At 44.5% G+C, this 20,068-nt stretch overlaps 1 protein-coding gene across 2 annotated transcripts in view; it reads right to left on the reverse strand.

The window, feature by feature from the left end:
- The window catches only part of daam2 (dishevelled associated activator of morphogenesis 2), a 75,883-nt gene that overhangs the window by 53,255 nt on the left and 2,560 nt on the right, over positions 1-20,068 (reverse strand). Inside the window, exon 1 of one of the 2 annotated variants that reach the window (XM_030356132.1) lies at positions 4,307-4,583. The exons of the other annotated variant lie outside the window; for it this stretch is intronic. The gene's annotated coding sequence lies outside the window, so the exon portion shown is untranslated. Of the gene's footprint in view, positions 1-4,306; positions 4,584-20,068 lie in introns of those variants that run through there. 2 annotated transcript variants of the gene reach the window in all.

The raw sequence follows: 20,068 nt of genomic DNA on the forward strand, positions 1-20,068 counted from the left end.
AACCTTTCTTGGAGGAGGGCTTTGGTTGTGATGAGTTGCAGATCACTGTAAAGGACTCAAAAGTAGAAAGAAAGAATGATCCACTCTTGACCCATATGCATTTCTCTTTAATTTGGATAATGTTTTGGCCCTCAGGCACTTGGGACAACAAGGATTTATATATAATACTCACAGAGCAATTTGCTAATGTCAGGCCATTCAATAAGTCTGTCATGGGGCAATTATTAATAATTACCCAAACAGAAAAACTAGTCCAAATAACTCTAGTTTAAATTGACCACAACCACAATTATTATTAAATGCTATAATTGTTTAATGCTTAAATATTGTGCGAGTCATCTTTTACTTGCATTTGTTTACAAATAGCTTGTGGTAGAAAGCCACAGTACAGATTAAGTACCGGTACATTGTATGTACACATTTCACAATGACCACATAAACTGTCCCATAGTTAAATATAGTAAATATTGTTATGAGATTATTTGATTTTATTCCCCATGAGACCATGTTATAGTGCACTTTGATCTCCAGTGTTACAATATGGGAAATACACAGTCAACGCTATACTTAATCATGACAAACTCAAACACGACAGACTCAAGCAATTAAGACCGCACAGAATTCGTGTTGGCTTTTCATTCAAAAACAAACACAAGCAGGGTTGCTTTAAAAGGGCCCTGAGGAACAATACAACCCCCCCCCCCCCATGCATTCTCTTTGCCCCCGACTGCCATTAAGTGGAAATACTTGAAATTAACCACTGGAGGAAAAAAAAAGAAAGTTAAATTTCTCTCGGGATGGCATCAAACGCCATTTAATTTAGTTTGATTCATAAATGGGGCAATATGGTCTCGGTGCCAAAACACAGTCGCCGACACCTCACCGCAAGAATGGCAGTGTTTTCTTCAACAGCTCGGGTCCTTTATGGAAACTAATATAGCAGCTATACAGCGTAATGATGGGGCTGCCGTGATCCCAGCCCTGCACCGTTTAGATTTGAAGCTAATTATTGCAAACATTTTAAACCACTCGATGGAAGCCACCAACCGCAGACACAAGCTGGACCCAAAAAAGAAAAATTGAAATAAGAAACCCGATGAGGACATGCGACTAAATGTTAAATATCATTTAGTTAAATATCACTCCCTTAAATGTTTTTAAGTCTTCAGCCCAGGGTAGAAGGCATCAACGGGGTACCACACGTTTAGAGCTCTGCAAGGTCAACTCCTCTATGTAACTCTCAATCTTTGTTCCTCCGGAGTGCATTGGCACCGACCACCTTATTCCTACCCAAAATGCACCTTTCCCAGTCTCTGAGCCAAAAGGTGCCATGCATCGAGACCAGCACATGTCCCCACTTAGGGAGGCTGTTATTATTGGACAGGCAGGGCCGAAGGGCCGGGCGCCGGGCGACTGGCCCCGCCAGCCACACGGGGGTATGGATGTAGACCCACTTTGCCACAAGCCGAGGGAAGGATCCTTACTTTTTTTTATGCTATTAATACTTGGCTTAAGAAGAAAGGCGGCCGTGTCGCATGCACTTGCCCCCCGACGTCCCAACACATTAGAGGCGCATGTTTGAAAGCCAACCCTTGGCATGCCTTAAATCTGGTACGAATCCCAGTGGTGCCCTGTGTGCGTGTGAAATCGTTTTCTAATTTCACATTTGGGTCGCGAGTCTAACTAAAGCAATGTTGTTACAGCTACAGTATGTTTGGCAGTGGTGCAAATGTGGACACGGTGAAGGAAAGGGCCCTCAGACTTTCCAAAAGCCAAATATTGTATGAACAGTGGTCTCGGAAGACCCGATGCCATGGCGACCATCGTGAAGTATTTTGAAGGCTTGCTCGACAAACGGCGTCTCTGGGCAAAATAAATCCTCCGCTTAACCATTATTTCGATTATACTAGCACTGAGGCCAACAAAGCATCAACAAGGACGTACGTTCTACTGGATTCAGCCCTTTTATTACGATTCTTCATCAAATAACCACCATTGTCTTGGCCCGGTGTCAGTCAAGGGTAACGACTCGCCACAGGATTTGGGCTCTGCCTAATGCGCTTTATGTCTTTATATTGTGCGTGGTGGTCGGGCTTAAGGTCAACAGCTGCAGCATGGGAGCATATAGGTTCCAGGGGCTTGTGGGTAATGTCTGGAATGCTCATCAGAGACGGTTATAGCAGCCTAGCGAGGGGCAGTCTTTAGAAGTGACCAGGCTCTTTTTTTAACACAGCCTGCGGTGGGGCTGTGTGCTGAATAGAAGCACTGTACAGAGGGGATATGCTTACACATCACCCTCAGCCTCTGAAAGTGTGTCACTGGCACAAACATAATGGCCGCCTTTTGACTCGCAGCGAGTTCGGGAACTTCCAGTAAAAGGAAGGAGAGGGGGAAAATAAAAAGAAATTGAAGAAATTGCCAAGCAATGTTTCCACTGTATTCATACTGGCATGTGTGGCGTGCGTCTCCATCCTGAGACAAAACCGTGTAAATAAAATAAGCAAATGATTCGGATACATCGGTATCGGATACTTGCCTTTAAGCCGATTTATTCAATGTGGGTTTAAGGCGAGTTTTCACTCCTTTTTTTCTAATCGGGAGGCTGTTGGGATTCCAGTTAGCACCGGGTTTAGTGCACTCAAATACAGTGACTGGCCAACGTTCACTCATACTGCTGCTAATCCTGGAAGAGTAGTTCATGAATACATTATGGACGATAAAATATGAAAAGCTCTGAAGGAGCCAACGGTAGAGTGTGTGTACGCGTGTGCGTGCTTCCGTGCGCGTGTACATCATTCGTTAATGCCTTACCAGCACAAGGACTGTTGCCAATGTGACCCTGCTAGGCCTACGGATAAAGCACATGAGGACTTACGGCAACACAAGATTAAGCATGCGTGCAGTGTAGTGGAAAGGTATATTTATACACATTATGCATAATGCAAAGACACCATCTCTTCCCCATTAGTCCTCAAAAGCATTGACGAGTTGGGGGTGTACACTAGTGTTCTATAGGGATGCAGATGGGGAGTTAGTGTATGTTAGTACTCCCCTTAGCATGCTAGATGGAAATCACTTCTTTTGATCTGTGAAAGGTTTCGCTGCTGTAACCTTCTCGGGATTGATAAACCATTATGTAATAATTTCTCAATACTGACTGAAATGGCACTGGCAACAAAGCCCAAAATAATATAAAAATGATACCAACATATCTAGAGGCTGCAGCGTTCATGTATTCATAAATACATGGCATCAATGTTCTTTAAAGAGTAAAATGTTAATAGGAAGAATATCTGGAATGTCTGTTGATACCAAGTCGCACATGTTATTACCGATTGGCTCACTGAGACATTTATAAATAATCAACCCACACTTTGTGCAAAAAATAGATGTGTTCCCGTTCCATATGACACCATCGCATCCTCTGTCAATACTTGAAATTCCAAACATCGGAATTTCGGGAATATTGCGTCCCAGGATTGCAGAAATGCCTTCTGACGACTTTTGGATATTACACTAGCTTTGAAATTGTCCATCCTAGACATGCATTCCACAGATGTTTTCGATACCAAATATGGAAGAAACCATCTTAGCAAAACCAATGACAAATGGGCTGCATTGAAACGGAACAGAGATGCAACCCGTCGTGTTACATAAGATGCCGTGGCAGTGAGTTAAACAAGATACATAGACGTCTCGGTGCGCAAGCACAGACCAAAAGGAAGCCGAGCTATTCACGCCTTTGAGGGGAGATCTGGGAATCTCAACACTGCTCCTGTTTCAGCAGACCAGCCCCAGTCATTAATTATGACCTAGATAAACTACTGCACAAAAATACTTTGGACGGCTTTGAACCACAGCGTGTGCCGCCTCCCTCCAACGAGCCAACACATCTTTGAAGTGCAATCCCCAACATTTTCACCCGTAAAACTGGGCCCATTACATTATAGTCTGCAAACTAAAAAGGAGCACGCCGCAATCCTCCTGCGGCGAGATGCAGAACATTGACAAGTCTGTGGTCCACTGTTGTGTCCAACTGCGGGAACAACAACACTACAGAGTAACTTACTACTACTACTACTCTGGATGACCCCGGGGAGGCCGACAGGTATCGGTGTCCTGGTCAGGTTCCCCCCCCCTCCAGGCTTACCCATCCCAGACAACCTGGGCCGCGTGACGGATCCTCGGCGGTGTCGTCTCACCAGACCCAGACTGCCCGGAAAATAACTAAAACCTCTGCTTTCTTTAAAAGCCCCAAGGAAGAAGAAACAGCCGGGGCGAAAGCGATCTCACAGAGCATCAGTACCTTCGACCACGACGTGGATTTGTGTTCCTCTGGGCGGTGGAGAGTGTGCTTGAAGGGGTAGAGTCCCGTGGCATTGCTGGCGTTGGGTTGCAGGGGGTCCTGACTAGAGGCGGTTCTCGCTGCCGTTTCCACTACAATTCAGAGGTCTGGGTTTCAGCTGACTGCGTTGGGAACGCTGCTGTTGACATTGTCCCTGCTCTCTCCCCCTCTCAATCTCTAGCTGGCTGTCTCTCTCTCTCCCTTCTCTCTTTCTCTCTCTCTCTCTCACTCTCGGGCTCCTTCGTCCCTCCCTTTCTGGAGGAGGAGGAAGAAGCTTCAGCATATGAAAGCAAGCATGTCAGTTAAAAAAAAAAATGTGTAGACTGTCAGTGTGTATAAATATCTATAGATTTGTGGTGTGTGTCCATCTATGCGTGTGCGTGAGCGTGCGTGTGTAAGGGAGCGTTGGTGCGTGCGTGCGTGTGTGTATGTGTGTGCATGCATGTGTGCAGTGAGGGGCCTGGAGAGAGGGCAGCCAGCATTAAAAGGAAATGACCCCTTTGGCAGCCTGCGCTTCCCACTAACAAACTCATCCCCTCCCTCCTCTCGTCTTCCTTTTCTCCTCGTCTCTCCCTTTTCTTTTCTCTCTCCGTCTCCCCCCGACCCAGTGCATTCCCCTTCACAGAGAATAAGAGACGGCTGTTTGTAGTGCACACAACAACCAAAAGGGAAGACCTTCACTCTATTGGGAACTCAGTCAACAAACATTAAAACAAGGGGAAAATAATTATCGAGTTTGGAATTACGAATGTTACATACAAAATAGGCGGAGGTTGATGGTTTCACATAATTGTCATATTAGGAACAGGAGTTGATATCTGAGATTATTATAATCATGTATTTCACTCATGGTTTCACTTTGTCCTGTATTTCAGGAAAAAGTGAAACCGTATTTGCTAGGCTCTGGGAGGCAATACAATCGAATGTATTGGTCTTTGGATCAGCATGATTTTAGGATGTTGCCATCGTTGAGTTAGATCTTAAGGCTGTTTAAGATCCTTTAGTAGGCCTACAACTAAATGGCTGGGTTCTCATCAGAAAAATAATTGCTAAACGCTGAGCTTTCAGAAAAGGTCTACTCAAAACGCTGGGCACGGATCCAAGATGAGGTGCATTTTGATGAGTTATGACTTCAATGATTCCTCTGTTTAATAATTATCTGCATAGATCATATGCTCATCATATGATCACTTTGTTGGCAAGGCTGTTTCATGAATACGTTGCAAAAATAGAAGACCATAAGAAAAATGTTTTTGCTTCCGAAAGAAACCAGGAATTATAACAAGCGAGAGGTAATGGGGAATCGTAAATCAAATTGAAGACTCCACCAGATAAAGCATTGATTCTCCATTTCATACCTTTGTAGCATTCAAACATGTGACAGGCATGCTCATACACTTACCGATAGACACCCCCCCCCTTATCCACATCGCCCTATCTTCGTAAGGAAAGAAGTAGGGCGGAGCAATGGTAACCTTGCGTTACGTGTGGACGTTTGCAACCCTATTAGAGCCATAGAGTTAAAGTGGAGTATGGAAGGGGGGGGGGGGGGGTATGATGTCTTTTGCCATCCCTATCTCTGGGGATGGAGGTCAGATGATACCAACAAGCTGGCGATAACGTCTAGCCTGCGCATTCCTCACCCAGCTCCGGGGATGAGGCCATTATCCTGGGGCTCATCAGACCCTGCAGTACCAGCCTGCCCGGAACAGGGTGGGCGTGGGGGACGGGAGTAAGGGGTAGGCCCCAATTTCTGGCCACCTCCTCTGGGGGAATGGGCTCCTCAGTCAAAACAGAGCGAGGAATCGAGAGCAAATCAGCCCTCATATCTGGAATGCATTAAAGGGCCCTCGATTCCTTAGCCCTCTTAGGCTATCTAGACGACAGGATCCTATACCCTATTGATGGAACGGCGAAACGCATGAGAGAGGGACGGTTCAAGTATTACAAATATAATAGACCTATTTAAATAAACAAACCGAACCAGCGCAGAGGCCTTCTATAATTTCCCCATTCGTTCCGCTCTCTTGGGCGTGTTTGGTTTGACTCTTCTTTATTACAGTGTGCATTTGTGGAGCGAACGAGAAAATGAGAGGGTGAGGCATCCCTATCCACCAGACCCATATTGTCACTCTGGAGCGCCAGTGGAACAACCACACTTGGTGGCCCCGTTTTAGGGATACGCAGGCTGCAGCTCGACGCGAGTCCTGCGTTACTTCCACTGAACTCTCCATGCTCCCCAACTCGGTATTTCCGCCCGGTTGCTCTTTTTCGACCGTAAGAAGACAGTAAGTAGGGGTTGTCCATCACCAACACGTCCTTGAATGACAAGCCCGAAAAGGTTTGTTTGAGGACACTGCTACTTGCACCACGTGGTTTAAAAAGGTGGCCGGGCGTCCAGTCTGCAGACGACCTGTCAATCACTTGTCAGACATCCCTTGATATTCATGGTGCGTCACCTTCTACGACGACGCGCCTACATCGGGTCAAAAGGGGGAGGAGCTATGTCTAGCTCCCAACGTCCACCGACAAAACAGTCGCACAACCATAGAGCCAGTCGCCAGAATCACCAAAATCAATTCCAACCAAGGCAGTAAAACACACAGAATGAAGCACTTACAAATACAACTCTTTCCTGTAGCGGGGGACAAAATGAACCCCTTACATCACTGCTCGTGGCAATGAGAACCGAGTCGCAGCTCATCAGAGAGCGTTGAAGAGAGTCTCCTGCTGGGACGCTCGACAATATGTGGATGGCGAGAGGACAAGAGGAAGGGCCGAGGGCTGGGTGGTCTCCTCCAGGGCCAGGGGAACACGTGACGGCCGACTCTCCTCCAAGATTTCCTCCCATGGAGCCCTGCTCTAGTGTGATCGGGGGAGATGGGTTTTGGCCTGGTGAAGGGGTGGTGGACAAGCTTGGAACGAAAACAGCAAAAACTCAAATGGTATTTTCCAGGCTTGTCCGTGAAGTTCAATTGACTTTTTTCCTATGCTTGCAGCTATGCTTTTTTGTTGTGGGTTAATTATTGAGGGTGGTCTATGTTACATTAAATCCTGTGCCCGTCCCCATAAATGGTCCCGGAGAACAGAACAGAGAATGGATGTTGGAGAATGCATGAATAAGAGGGAACTATAAATAGTTCAATAAAAGAAGAAAGTTATGCATTTGGCAAAATATAATATTAATAACAATGATACATTATTAAAATGCATAGTTCTGACCATCCCAGTCTCGTTTGTGTTCAATGTATTAATACTCCACATTGCAATCAGTTACTTGCATTGATTAGACATTTTTGTTAAATGTTTTCTGAAAAGTGTCGAGATGTCTGAATTGGACTTTTGTCCTGGGTACAGACATGGCAGGGTCAGAGGTCACTAAACAGCGTGCTGCGACAATAGCTCACACTGTCTGCATGGATGTGTGCCAGCTCCATGCTGTCATGTTTGCACAATGGTCCAGCTTTATGCTGACTGATTCCTGACAGCCTCATCGTTTTAACCAGTGATGTAATGCCTTGAACTTTAGTTATGGGGCTGAAGGGCATTTCAAATGAAAAGCCTTATTTTAAATCTGACTGTGCAGTCTCAGTCTACATTAACAATAAAAGACCAGTGGTCTAAATTTAGGACAATTCAACAAATATGAGTCAGCATCAGGAAAGAGAGAGATACGAGTTTGTTGTTTATTAGGACCATAATCAAGTGTTAGTAGCTTTTGATCCTATTGACTTAAAACCTTTTTTCGGTCTCCACGGACATTCAAATTCTAAAATTACATTTGATAATTCCATCTTAAGGAAAGTTGGCCATATCTTGTGTATTAAAAATACAAGCATCCCAAAGATGAAGATAAACTAAACGTGAAAAGGTCAGAAACTGGCGTGTTCGTTTCTGAGGCCTCGCAACAGGACAGAATGGAGTGAGTTGGAGACAGACCAAAGGAAAATGAGATGACTGACAGTAAAGTCAGTGACATTGCTCTTTTCCACGAGATGCATCACTTCAAAAGCATGCTCATATGATATATCCTAGTTCTATACAATATGATGTATGCCTTTAACAGTTACATCTATGATGGCAACCCTGAGTCCTCAAAGGATTGAGTGATGCAACAGGTGTACATAAAAGAATAAATACACAAAAAGGTTGTTGAAATAGCTGATCTTGCGAATGAGGAGTCTCTCTTTGACTAAGCGGTGAACCCAGTGAACAGGCTTTCCCTGTCTGACCTGTACCATATGCAATAATGTACATCTTTAAAGCCCATTCAAAACATGATAAATCACGTCGTCCACACTTGTCCATGTATGGTGGAGCATGTCTTGGGAAGGGGTGGTTGGGGATAGCAGAGAGTTAACCACGGCCAGACAAAGTGCAGTGACATATCGTCTGTCAGAGGAATGGTCAGGGGCCACATCTGGGTCCCATCCTCCTGTCCACTAACAGAGACCCACAGTGAACAGGTGTGCATTTGCGACCGTGGCTCTATAACCTCGAGCCTAACCGTGGCCTCTTGAGTTTTGTGTGCGTGTTCAGCTTACGAAGTGAAGTTCATTAACACTTTGTGTCAGAATGGCCCCTTGTGAAAGAGATACGCGTCATCTAATGCGAGGAGGGCTAGGATGAGGCTAACATTTTGAGAAGCTGCCAAGCGTTGGCGCTAGGTAGACAGCAGACATTGACGAACTCAACAAAAAACACTTATCAGAAAATAACAGTCTTAGCATTTTTTTTGAGAACTGTTTTTTTCATTTTTTTTGAGAGTGGCGCCAGTGGCGGGTCCTTGCTCAGTAGAGGAAGTCGTTTGCCGAGTAATAACCAAACCTTTTCGTTGTCCCGCCAACCATATTCAATTTCTGGGGATTTCGGAGAGCAGTTAAGAAAAAAAAGTCTAATGCTCTACTCCGTTCTTTAACCAAGTTAATGAATGAGTCGCTGGGAATCTGGACCAAAGGGCGCTGCGCTGCAGAGCACATTCATCTGCGCTCTCCCAGGATAACACAACCATAACAAACACTTCCTGTTTATATCTGCAGATCCTTAGAACACTCTGTGCCGAGCCACTGTTCATCACTGCAGTGATTGTCACCTTGGCTCTGCGCGAGGGGTTGAACTGCAAGTTCAATACAAACAAGACCGGTTTTAAAGAGAGACACAGCAACGAAGGCCAACACATGAATCTTTTCACACCGTGGAAACCTCGAGCCTTGGAGAACCCTACTAGAGGAATATCTAAATCTCCGTCCCTAGCTTTGAAGTGGCGCTTTAAATGTGCAACTCACTGCCCAACAAACAAACAAAAAGGAAGGAACACTTGGTCCAAATACCCCACGTGAACAGTTCCAGTCCAAAAAAGGTGACCTTTGAATTAATGGCCATCACACTACGCCAACAAGCGCAGCCGCCTTGCACTCCCATCACAACCGAGAGACGGGGACAACTGGCCCCCCCCGTCCGACCAGCAGTCCTGCGTGAGGTTTTGGTCATGCAGGCTTTCCAGCTGATTTACTCTGCCATCAAATAGAGGCAGCCCCCCCTCCCTCCCTTCTTTCTCTACATCCTGTTCCCCAGCTAGTAAAGTCTATAGTTGACATGCTTCCAAGATGGGGGGTGACCGCTCAGACTTTAGAGGCATGGAAGATGTGGAGGTAGTTTTCGTCGTTGTGTATACAATCCCACATCTCTTTTCAGCCGGTTTGAGAGAAACAGTTCTGAGATGAGGAGTCCTCGAGTCGAGACACATAGTTGATGATGGGTTTTTGGTCCGCATTATCCTTCTTTGTCAGTCAGTCAGTCAGTCAGTCAGTCAGTCAGTCTGTCTCTCTCTCTGGAGGATATCAGATGAAAGATAATATCCAGTACACAAAATAAGGGACTGATTTACTGCCAAATCAGTACTGCCAAAAAAACAACAACAACCTTTAACAATCTGCCATTAAATCATTTAATCTCTTACTAACAACGTTCATTAGCAAGATTAAAAAAGGAATCTCAAAAGGAAATAAGAAAAAAAAAACTTTAATAGGTTGGCTAAGGATGTTGGGGAAAATTGAAGACGGGCCCTTTCACAAGAGAGTCAAATGCCCTGGTCCCTAGACTAGGAGCAATGGAGCGAGAGAGAGGGAGCGAAAGCGAGGGAGAAACGGGGACTAAATAAAGCTCATAGAGAAGGTGTGGAGTGTTGGTTAGGGGGATTACAGTGAGGGATATATATTACCCCTGAGTGGGGTGAACAGGGGTGTTGATTAAAGCCAGCTGCGCCTCCACGCTCTCTTGGAGGGCCAGACATTTGCCGTGCGCCACGTGGTACAAGGCCTCAACATAGGTAAAAAGAAAACAGACAAACCTTTGAGTACACAGATGACACACCGATGATGAACCCACACCTTGAAACAAAAACACCGCAAATACACACATGCACATTTGACCCCAAACATCCAGACTCTCCCAAAATATAACTTAACATTAAGAGACATCGGTGAACTCATCAGAACGACAACCATTAACACTGCGAAGGAAATGACGAGCTGTGCATTTACATGGAGATCTACACGAGTGCACAAAGAAAAATGATTGCAAGAGGTGGGAGAATTTGAGGCCAACCAAAGGACCCTCCATATATATAGCGACCTTTAAAACTGAATGAATAAGGTCTGCATCTCAGCATTTTAAGTCGCTGAAAACCATAGAAATCTCTTCCGATGTCAAACAGACTACATTTTACATCTGTGGAAATATTGCATTATACATATAATATAATGGATAATATAACAACATTAAAAAACAAGCAAGAAAAGTTTTGGAACACACCAATGCCCAATGACCCGTTATCGCGGAAGAAATATCAGCGCCTTGAAATCATGGAAGTAGGTTAATGGCTTCTGTGCCGGCTGCCTGCAATCAAAACACATTGTTCCCATTATATGCCATTGAAGTTAAATGTCAGGTAGATTGTTGTGCTTTTCGATTTTCTGTCACACTGTGTGCTGCAGAGAAAGATGTGGGTCAGCAGTCTAGCCCCACCACTACCACCTCCATCCTCTCTGCACTTCTCCGTTTCCTTTATAGAACAATTAGTCTGCCACTTTTTCCCCTCATAACACTATAGGCGATGCAGTTATTGTACCATTCATTGTTATGCCTACAATGGTCAAGAAGGAACCACAACCCTCCCCCATCCCCCCCCCCCCCCCGCACACACACACACACACCCACACTCCTGACCTCTTTAGCGCAGAAGTCGACCCGGACAAAACTCAATGACCCTTCAACATCTTTCTCCCTCCATTTCTCACACCATGCAGGCTTTACTAGACAGCTGGAACAAAATATGCAAAACCTTCCATAATTATAGTCATTGATTTTGAATATAAAAAAGGATAAGAGCATGTTGAGAAACTGATTGATCATAGGGGGGGGGGGGGGGGGGGGGGTCTATTGATGATGAAAATAGGGACGGATATAACAAAGCTGTACACAGTCAGTGCGGTTTTAGAGAGCGGACTGACAAACTGCAGCCCAAAATAGACTGCCACACTCTAATATACTGTGATGCACCTGCCATGTTTTCCTAACTTGATTGTGAGGATTGTTATCAAGAGGGAAGTGTATATCAAGGGAGGAGAAGAGAGAGCTGTGGATAATGTAGTCCACAGCTTTGAGTGGTAGGCCGCAGACGAGACTGACATCTGCTTATAAGCAGAGTTTGGCTTTACAATGAGAGATGACCAAAGACACACCCATACACAAACATAAATCTATGCAAAGAAAACAAGTTAAATATCACACTGCTCCCTACACAAACACAGCTCTCCCAGCAGGACTTCCTCCAACCATTCTGCATCCCATGATTGGCTCTTCCTTTTCCTCATCGCGTAGATGGAATGCAAGGAAAGGCTTTTCCCTAGCATTTATTTTTAGTCTGAACCCCACCATCTTATCCAAAGTAACTTACAGTAAAACACAGACACAGGCAATTAGGTAGCGGGTAAGGGTTAGGCATTTCCTCATGGATGGCTCCAGGTAGGCTGTGAACAGCAGGCTGTTGGTAAAGACCTCAAAGCCCCTTGTATAATCTTCGGATACAATTGTTTTTTCATAGGCTGGTGACAGATTCCCTTCGGTACGGAGCACTACAGAATGAGAGCGGTCCAAGGGGGCGAGATAAGGAATGCAGGAGATTTCCTGCTTTGCGGCACATCGCTCACTAAACATCGCCTCGGTTTATGTGCTGCCGAATGTCGCCAAGGCAACCTGGCAGTGGATCAAGTTATCCGTCAGAGGAGCCGTGGCAATCGTGATGGTGTAAGAGAAAAATGGAGAGGGGGAATTCAGAGGCTAGTCTTCAAATGGAGCAACTCTTTATCAAACCCCTATCCAATGTAGTATGTGAGTTGAATTATGAACTATGAATATCCATTACTAGGCAAGTCTACAACAACATGTTGAATATATATGACAAGTGACATCAGTCATCATATGATGTCTCTGCATTTCTCTTAAATAGGATACAATTCATACAAATAGCGCAAACTTTGCTAATTACAATATTCTGCAAATTACAATATTTTTTTAATAAACGTGGCACATGGTTATACGTTAAGATTTCTTGCTGGGCAGCAAGGTGGTGTGAATTCAATGCAGCATACTAAACTTCAATACAACCACAGAACCAATATCACATTTTGCATGAAACCAGCCAACTTCCATAGACTGGATCAAGCTGGTGATTAATTGTAAATTTAAGGGATTTACTTGTCAGTGCAGCCGGGTGGGGTCTGTGTGTGTTGTATGTGTGATCTAGTGGCACTAATGTCTCCATCAGGGGCCCAGCTTGTCTGATTCCCACCCCACATCCCCCAAGCTAATCCCCATGGCTGCTGGACAAGACCCACACATAGGAGGGGGGGGGGGGGGGGGGGGGTGGGGAAGATGGGAGGACAGTTTAACTTAAAAGGCACCATTTCCTGCATCAATCCATTCAAGGTTACAAATCTAAAGCATTGAAGGTGACAGCTGGTCAGGCCAAGGCCATTCAAGCAAAATATATATGTGAAAAATGAAGAATACAGAGAGAGAAAACAGTATCATTCTACATAAGCCTGCTGTAGAATGTGCTGTTCGTGATTTTGCATTCATACAGATTTTCAGTTTGGGAGCCCTGGCTTTGAAGTTATTTCTCCATCAAGCCATTGCTGAAAGGGTGAACCCTTTTAACACAAAGTAGTCCAAAATGCATATCAACTTCGACTCATTAATAGCCTCAAAAATCCCAAAGGGCAAATACCAGAAAGAAATTGCAGAAAGGGACTTTCTCAAGTGTAAGTGAATTCTTAAAATGTAAAACATTTTCTATCATAACATGGGTTAAGAATCAGTATTTGTATACGGGTTAAACTAAGTAAAAAAAAAAAGCTTATCTAAAACCATCAGGTAGGTAGGTACATAGCTGTGCATGTTACGGCACACATACCAAAAATAAAGCTGCTCTGAATGGTTGCTAGGACACGGTTGAGTCCACTTGCTGGCTACTGCCAATTGTTTACCTCCACGCTTCCTGATGCTGATCGCAGATGTAATCCTGATTTATACAACCACTGGCAGGAAAGGCAAACAGAAACGCACTTGGCACGTATGCCACTTCAAGATGGGATACAAGAGGACGGGGTCGCCGGCTGTCCTTGGAAGTGACATTTACCAGCAGGAAACTGTATTGAGTGTAAACCAGAGCCTCACGTCATGTCCCTCCCCGTCTGCCAAATCTTAAAAAGGCCCTGGCAAAACCACACAGTATAGTAGAACTGATAAAATGGTGGATTGGAAAAGTCAACACAATCTTCAAAAAGATGCTGCTGGCAAAGCCCAGATTTAGGAACAGTTGTGGGCATTTCAATATCCAAATAACAACTAGAAAAAGATTGCCTCGGGGGCACAGTGTTGCTAGGGAGGGATGAGGGGTGCTTACGGATGAGGAGGTCTACCACCCATGTATGCCAAGTTTGGGTATTGGGGGCACATTCGAGAGCCCAATGCAAATAAACGCCTGGCTTTTCAACAGTCCATTTGAAGTGCACTAGCAGCAGCACAACCCTGTGCGAGATCAATCTGTCCCAGCCGGAGGGATTTCAACAAGCCTCTCCAGAGACAGAGCCCTTTTCATAGAGCCACTGAATGCCTTAGTTGTTGCAAGCCATGCGGTTTGACGCTAGGCTAGAAGAGTTTTTGCAGAGGACGAAGGATCTGCAGGCCAGGTCAACTGCATGGGTGGTGTTGTACATATAGAAACTCAAGATTTAAATGAGTAGGCACCAGGGTTTGTCATCTTTGCTGGAAGCTCAATTGACTGCTCATCCATCTTGAAACCCAAAACACAATGAGAAAGCATATCGCTCACTCGATGCATTAGAGCATGGGAAGGAGCCTGTAGAAGACATTACAAAGGCCAAAGCTTTCTATTCTTGAAAAGAGCTTTGAACCCCCGCATAAACTCATTACAGAGTTGGACGGAAACCCATTAGAATTTACAAATGCCAAATGTAGTAATCCAGAAGTCAAAGAAACCATTATGACATAGCATGTAAAATGCACGGCAGTTTAGTAATGGTTTCTTATTAAACAAATGGTGCGCTCACGTGCGGGGACGTTCCTTTGCAACAGTAAGTTAATTTGTTTCCATGTGTAACACAATGAATACTTTGCAGTTGGAGATAAAGGGCAACATTGAGTTTAAAGGGGACCCATTATGCTTTTTTGACTTTTATAACCTATAAACGTTGTTATAATGACCGATAGTCATGTTTAACCATACACAAAAAACGATGTCGATTTTCGGGAAACTCTTCCTCTCATCTGGGCGCTTTCATCATTCTCTGTCAACGCTCGGTTTCGTCCTTCTCCGCCCCCCTCCTGCCAACCCAACTCCGTTGTGATTGGATACCTTCCTAGAAGCGCGCGCACGGGCAGGTTTGACAAGGCATATGGGGGCGCGGCAGGAGTGCCTCTACGTAGATGATTTCCCGGAAATGTGAACAAGTGAATCGCAAACGTTGTCCCGAGCGCTCTGAACAGCCACCCCAGACTGTCACCAGGGAATACGTCGAAATGCATGTACGTCATTATTTGACACTTTAGTATGGTTAAACATGACTATCAATCATTATAACAATGTTTATAGGTCATAAAAGTCAAAAAGCATAATAGGTCCCCTTTAAGGAAAAAAATAACTAATGGTAATGGGTGGGAGTGAATATTTAGGTCGATCTCAAGTTATTGATCAATTCACCGTCAGCTATATGCTTAAGATACATTATTGACTAATTTACCTTGAATCAGAAGTTCTAGGAGTATAAAAATCAGTATCAGTGAGACTATCTTTTGGTGGGAGTGCAGCCGTAAATCAAGACAGAACTATAATTTAGCAATATGAAAAATGATTGCCCTATCTAGAGAATCCAAACAGCTCTGCACAATCAATAAGTCAAAATGTAAACAATATTCCATGGCCATAAAAGGCTCTCAGTTTTCATTAAGCACAATTTGACTCCATAATCCAAACAAAGCAAGCCTTGGTATTACTTTCACAAGGCAACTTCCAACAGCTAGATGGCACATACATGAAGCGGAACAAGCCTCAGAAACAAAACCTGGAAACTCAAACCTAAAAAACTAAACCTATCTCAGGTTCAATATCCTGCTTTGGATTCAGGGGATTCTCGGTGAGAGGAGCCAAAGCAAACCAACCACAGCCTGGCTCGTTCTCAAAACCCAGTGTCACATCAAGATCAATGTCTCAAATTTGGCCCCCAAACTTTTTGTGATTTATTGGTTGGGAGCAGTTTCATCAGGGTTCTTTATCACTATGAAAATTCTCGTCTTTTTTGTTTTTTGTCAAGAGCTTGCATTCCCTTTGCCTCTCCTGACCGGCCTGAATAAGTAACAATAAGGGAAAGGGAGATACAAAAGCTTGGCCAAGTGGTTAAGTTCTACGAAGCGCGGGTAGAGACCATTGGCTTTGGCAGCGTAGAACTCAACTGAAACTCCAGCTCCTTTCAGTTTCCTGGGAGTGAAGGGACCAGAGAGCTGTGGTGAGCTTGCGACTCTGAGCCCAGAAGACCCAGGGGGAAAGGCCAGTCCAGAGAGTTGGGGGCTCTAAACGGTCGGTCCAGGAATGTTCCCACAATAAAAAAAACTAAACAAACAGAACTGCACAGGGCATTAAAAAAAGAAAAGCGCTTGTGTTTGTGATCTGGTATGATTACAGTATCCCAATATACAGTTACCCAGTAGCAGTACGACAGCTACTTTAGTAAGGTGATGCATGAGCAGGGTTTCTAGTGTGAGTGTTGAACTTAAACGAAAGCTCTGTAAAGTATGTGCCGATTGGGTCAAAATGAGATTTCACCAGAGGATTTGGGGCAAACCCCTAGAATTCATCTTTGGAATTACCTCATTAACATAATCAAGGTTCCTTAAGGTCCAATACGACAAATACCATCTGCTAGGCATTACAATTGAAAACGGGCCACTGAGGACATCTGGATTGTTAGAGTTCAGGAGTTTAGGCCCACTTAGTATGGGGAGGGGGATTAATCCTGGGAAACTGGCAAGGCAAGATAAAATCCCAAGAGCTGACAATCAAGGTAAAATTGACTGTTGACACTATGACAATCTGGATCAAATCTCGACACTCACAGTTGCACAGTTTTCACAGTCTTACAAAACACAGTCATACGACTTAACACTCGCTATGTTATGCTCAAACGTTCTCACCCAAGCCTGTTAGCATAATTTAATTGAAGCATTGATATGATCACAATAAACAGGTTACATTTGCTGGAGGGTCAAAGACGCATTAGGAAAGCCTCTCAGATCAAGGTTCAACTTTCAAGTATGAGGTCTATGCTTAACAAAATCAAGTATGACCTCTCCCGCCAGTATAACCACTTCTCTTTGATCATGCTTGGTCAAGGGTTGGCTTCAAGTTTGGGTATTCTTTGTTCTTTGATGACGGAAAGGCATAGGCTAACATTCCAAAATAAAATTTGGAAGTTCATGTTTAGAGAAATGTTTAACATTCAGGCCTCCTTTTGAGTGGGTCTGCAGAGATCCTCAAACTTCCTTTTATAGAAGTAGTAGCCCCTCAAGCTGGATATCATTGCTATTATAAATAAGAAGCTGGAATGCAGAAGGGGGGAAAAATAATAAACATCCAGAGCTCTCTTTGTTATCTACTCCCAGCTGTGCAGCTAGAGGCCTGGATTGCTCTTATGATGTCTTCCTGGCATTGCGTTAGTGTTGTAGGGTTCATATAATGTGGTGAATACTCATCAAAATACCGATAGTGGGGGAACTAAATACACACCTCAAATATAGTCAAAACTATACCAAACAGACTTAAAACAGTTTCATGAAGCATAGAAACAATGCCTTCATGTCCTTTATCAACTCATCAGGAAATAACACTGCTGTGTGGACAACGCCACACTGGATGCCCCTCATTCTATGGACAATCCGACTGCATTAGTGCACCTGTGGTTAGATTTCTGAATCGTCTGACTGAAAACACTGTCTTGACACCACTTGTTTGGTAGTCTGTATGCAGCTATTGGTCAGACTGTACAGCAAGAAGCTCATGAAGTACCTTCAAATACGCTTTCCTATTTGGTACATCAGAGTCAGTGAACCCATTTCAAGGTGGGGACGTGGTTGATGAGGTGTAGAGTTTACAAGGGTGTAGTCAATGGGGGTCCGTGGGGGTTAAAAGGCATGTACCTCAAGGTGATGCTTGCTTCCAAGGTAATTGCAGATGTAAAGGGAGTTTGTGACATGGGAGCTGAGGTAGTGGTGGTGGAAGGGTAGATGTGTGTGGGGAGGGGGGGTGCTGATGTTCAGTGACGACTGAAGCACTGGGGGCTTAATGAACGATTCCATATGTGCTTCAGACCCCCGGTGAAAGAGTTGCTTTGTATTCAGTGAGGCAGCACGCGTACAGCCCCCAAGTGGACCTAGAACCCCCACCCCCCCCCCTCCCTTTTCCTTCCATCTCCTGACAAAAGCTTCCTGGCTCTCTCTCAGTTGCCCAACGTAATATAAACCAGCATAAGGGGGGGGTGGACTTTAGGACGCCCCCCTCTCAGACTCCGACCTGCAGCCTATTTTGACGGGAGTTAATTGCCTGTGACTGAGAGGCGGACCGAGGTCTGAATCATCCAAACAAGCATTTCATTGAGTTGGAAAGAGGGGGGGTATGCTTTGGGAGTTCAGTGGGGTACAGAAGGGGATGGACCTGTGATAAAAGTGAAAACATATTAGGATGTTCTCAACCTTTTTGCCCTCAGCAATAAAACCGCCCCATATCCCTAAAGGACAGATTATGCCATTTTAAGAGCACCTGCTCCCCTTCTGTTTAGTTCGGTACAATGGAGGAATCATTCAGCATTTGGAGTCTCGATGCAAGATACAAACTCTGTGCTACGTCAAGATCTACTTCCATACTCTTCTTTTTTTAAAACCAATGCTGGAAATGTGCAAGAGCTAATCAGGTAGCCATGGCAGCAAGCTACTGTTTCCAACAACATGCCGCTGGTCCAAGAGGGAGAAAAAAGTGTCAGCCCAACGGCAGCAGCACTACAGAGTGTTTCATAGCAGTGGACAACAATGACACATTGCATGGAGGGGGGGGGGGGAAGTGAGAGAACAAAACCCAGATACGTCTACGCTAGAATTTAGCATCCGCTGGCTGATGAGATTTTAATTAACCACATGATTGCATAACCCGTTTTTTTGAGTGGGAGGGTGAGCTTGTGACGTGTGCATGCATGTGTGATGGAATGGAGAGGAAATTAAGACTACAGGGGAAAACTGAGGAATAGGAGGATGAAGAGAGATGGAGGAGGAATAGAGACTTACGGAAAGAATTGGGCCTTACTAGGATGGGGAGAGAAAAAAAATTCACAAGCATTTTCTCTGACGTCTGGGATAAGTAGGGCGGCAAAAAGTTGCATACCATGAACTGCGTTATTTACACTTTTAAACACTACATACTGTTTACAAAGGTTTTGAGGACCATTAAAGGCGCAACACCACTAAATTCCAAATGACTGGCAATAAAAGGAGCCAACCGATGTACATTAAGATAGCATCGTGGCAGAGCTTGGCGGTTGGTCAAGCACCGTTCTGATTTGATGCCAGAGCTTTCTTGGCCTGCCGAAGAATTCCTGCCACGCCGTACAGCTTCTGTTGCTCTGGTATTACACAGCAGAGAACAGACCAAGGCACTGTACGAGTGGGTAAACAACAGACCTCTGACTGTTATACATGCAGAAAAATAGACATTTATTTCAAGACAGAAATTGTTTTATACGATTCGACTATCAAGTAAAGTCTGGGAGGGGTGGTCTGAGAGAGTCAATGAAGAGAAAGAGCTGAAAGGAGCGAAAAATAAACGATGCCTGCAAACCTGTGTTTTATTAGTTTGAAATCAGCCACCCACGACACAGCACAGAATGTACAAACATCCACTGGAGATATTCCACAGGCAGCAGTATGGCGAGAAGCACAGAACACATGCACAATTGAAGGTGCATAAACATAAATAAAAGTCAATATATATCATGGGGACAGTTTCAGTTGTGAAATGGTGATGAATACAAATCAAGAATGGTGTTTTGATAGAATATTTCTTTCTATGTCTTTATATTGGCCAATACTACCCAACTAGAC

Source organism: Gadus morhua, chromosome 5 (assembly GCF_902167405.1).
Source record: "Gadus morhua chromosome 5, gadMor3.0, whole genome shotgun sequence".
Taxonomy (NCBI): domain Eukaryota; kingdom Metazoa; phylum Chordata; class Actinopteri; order Gadiformes; family Gadidae; genus Gadus; species Gadus morhua.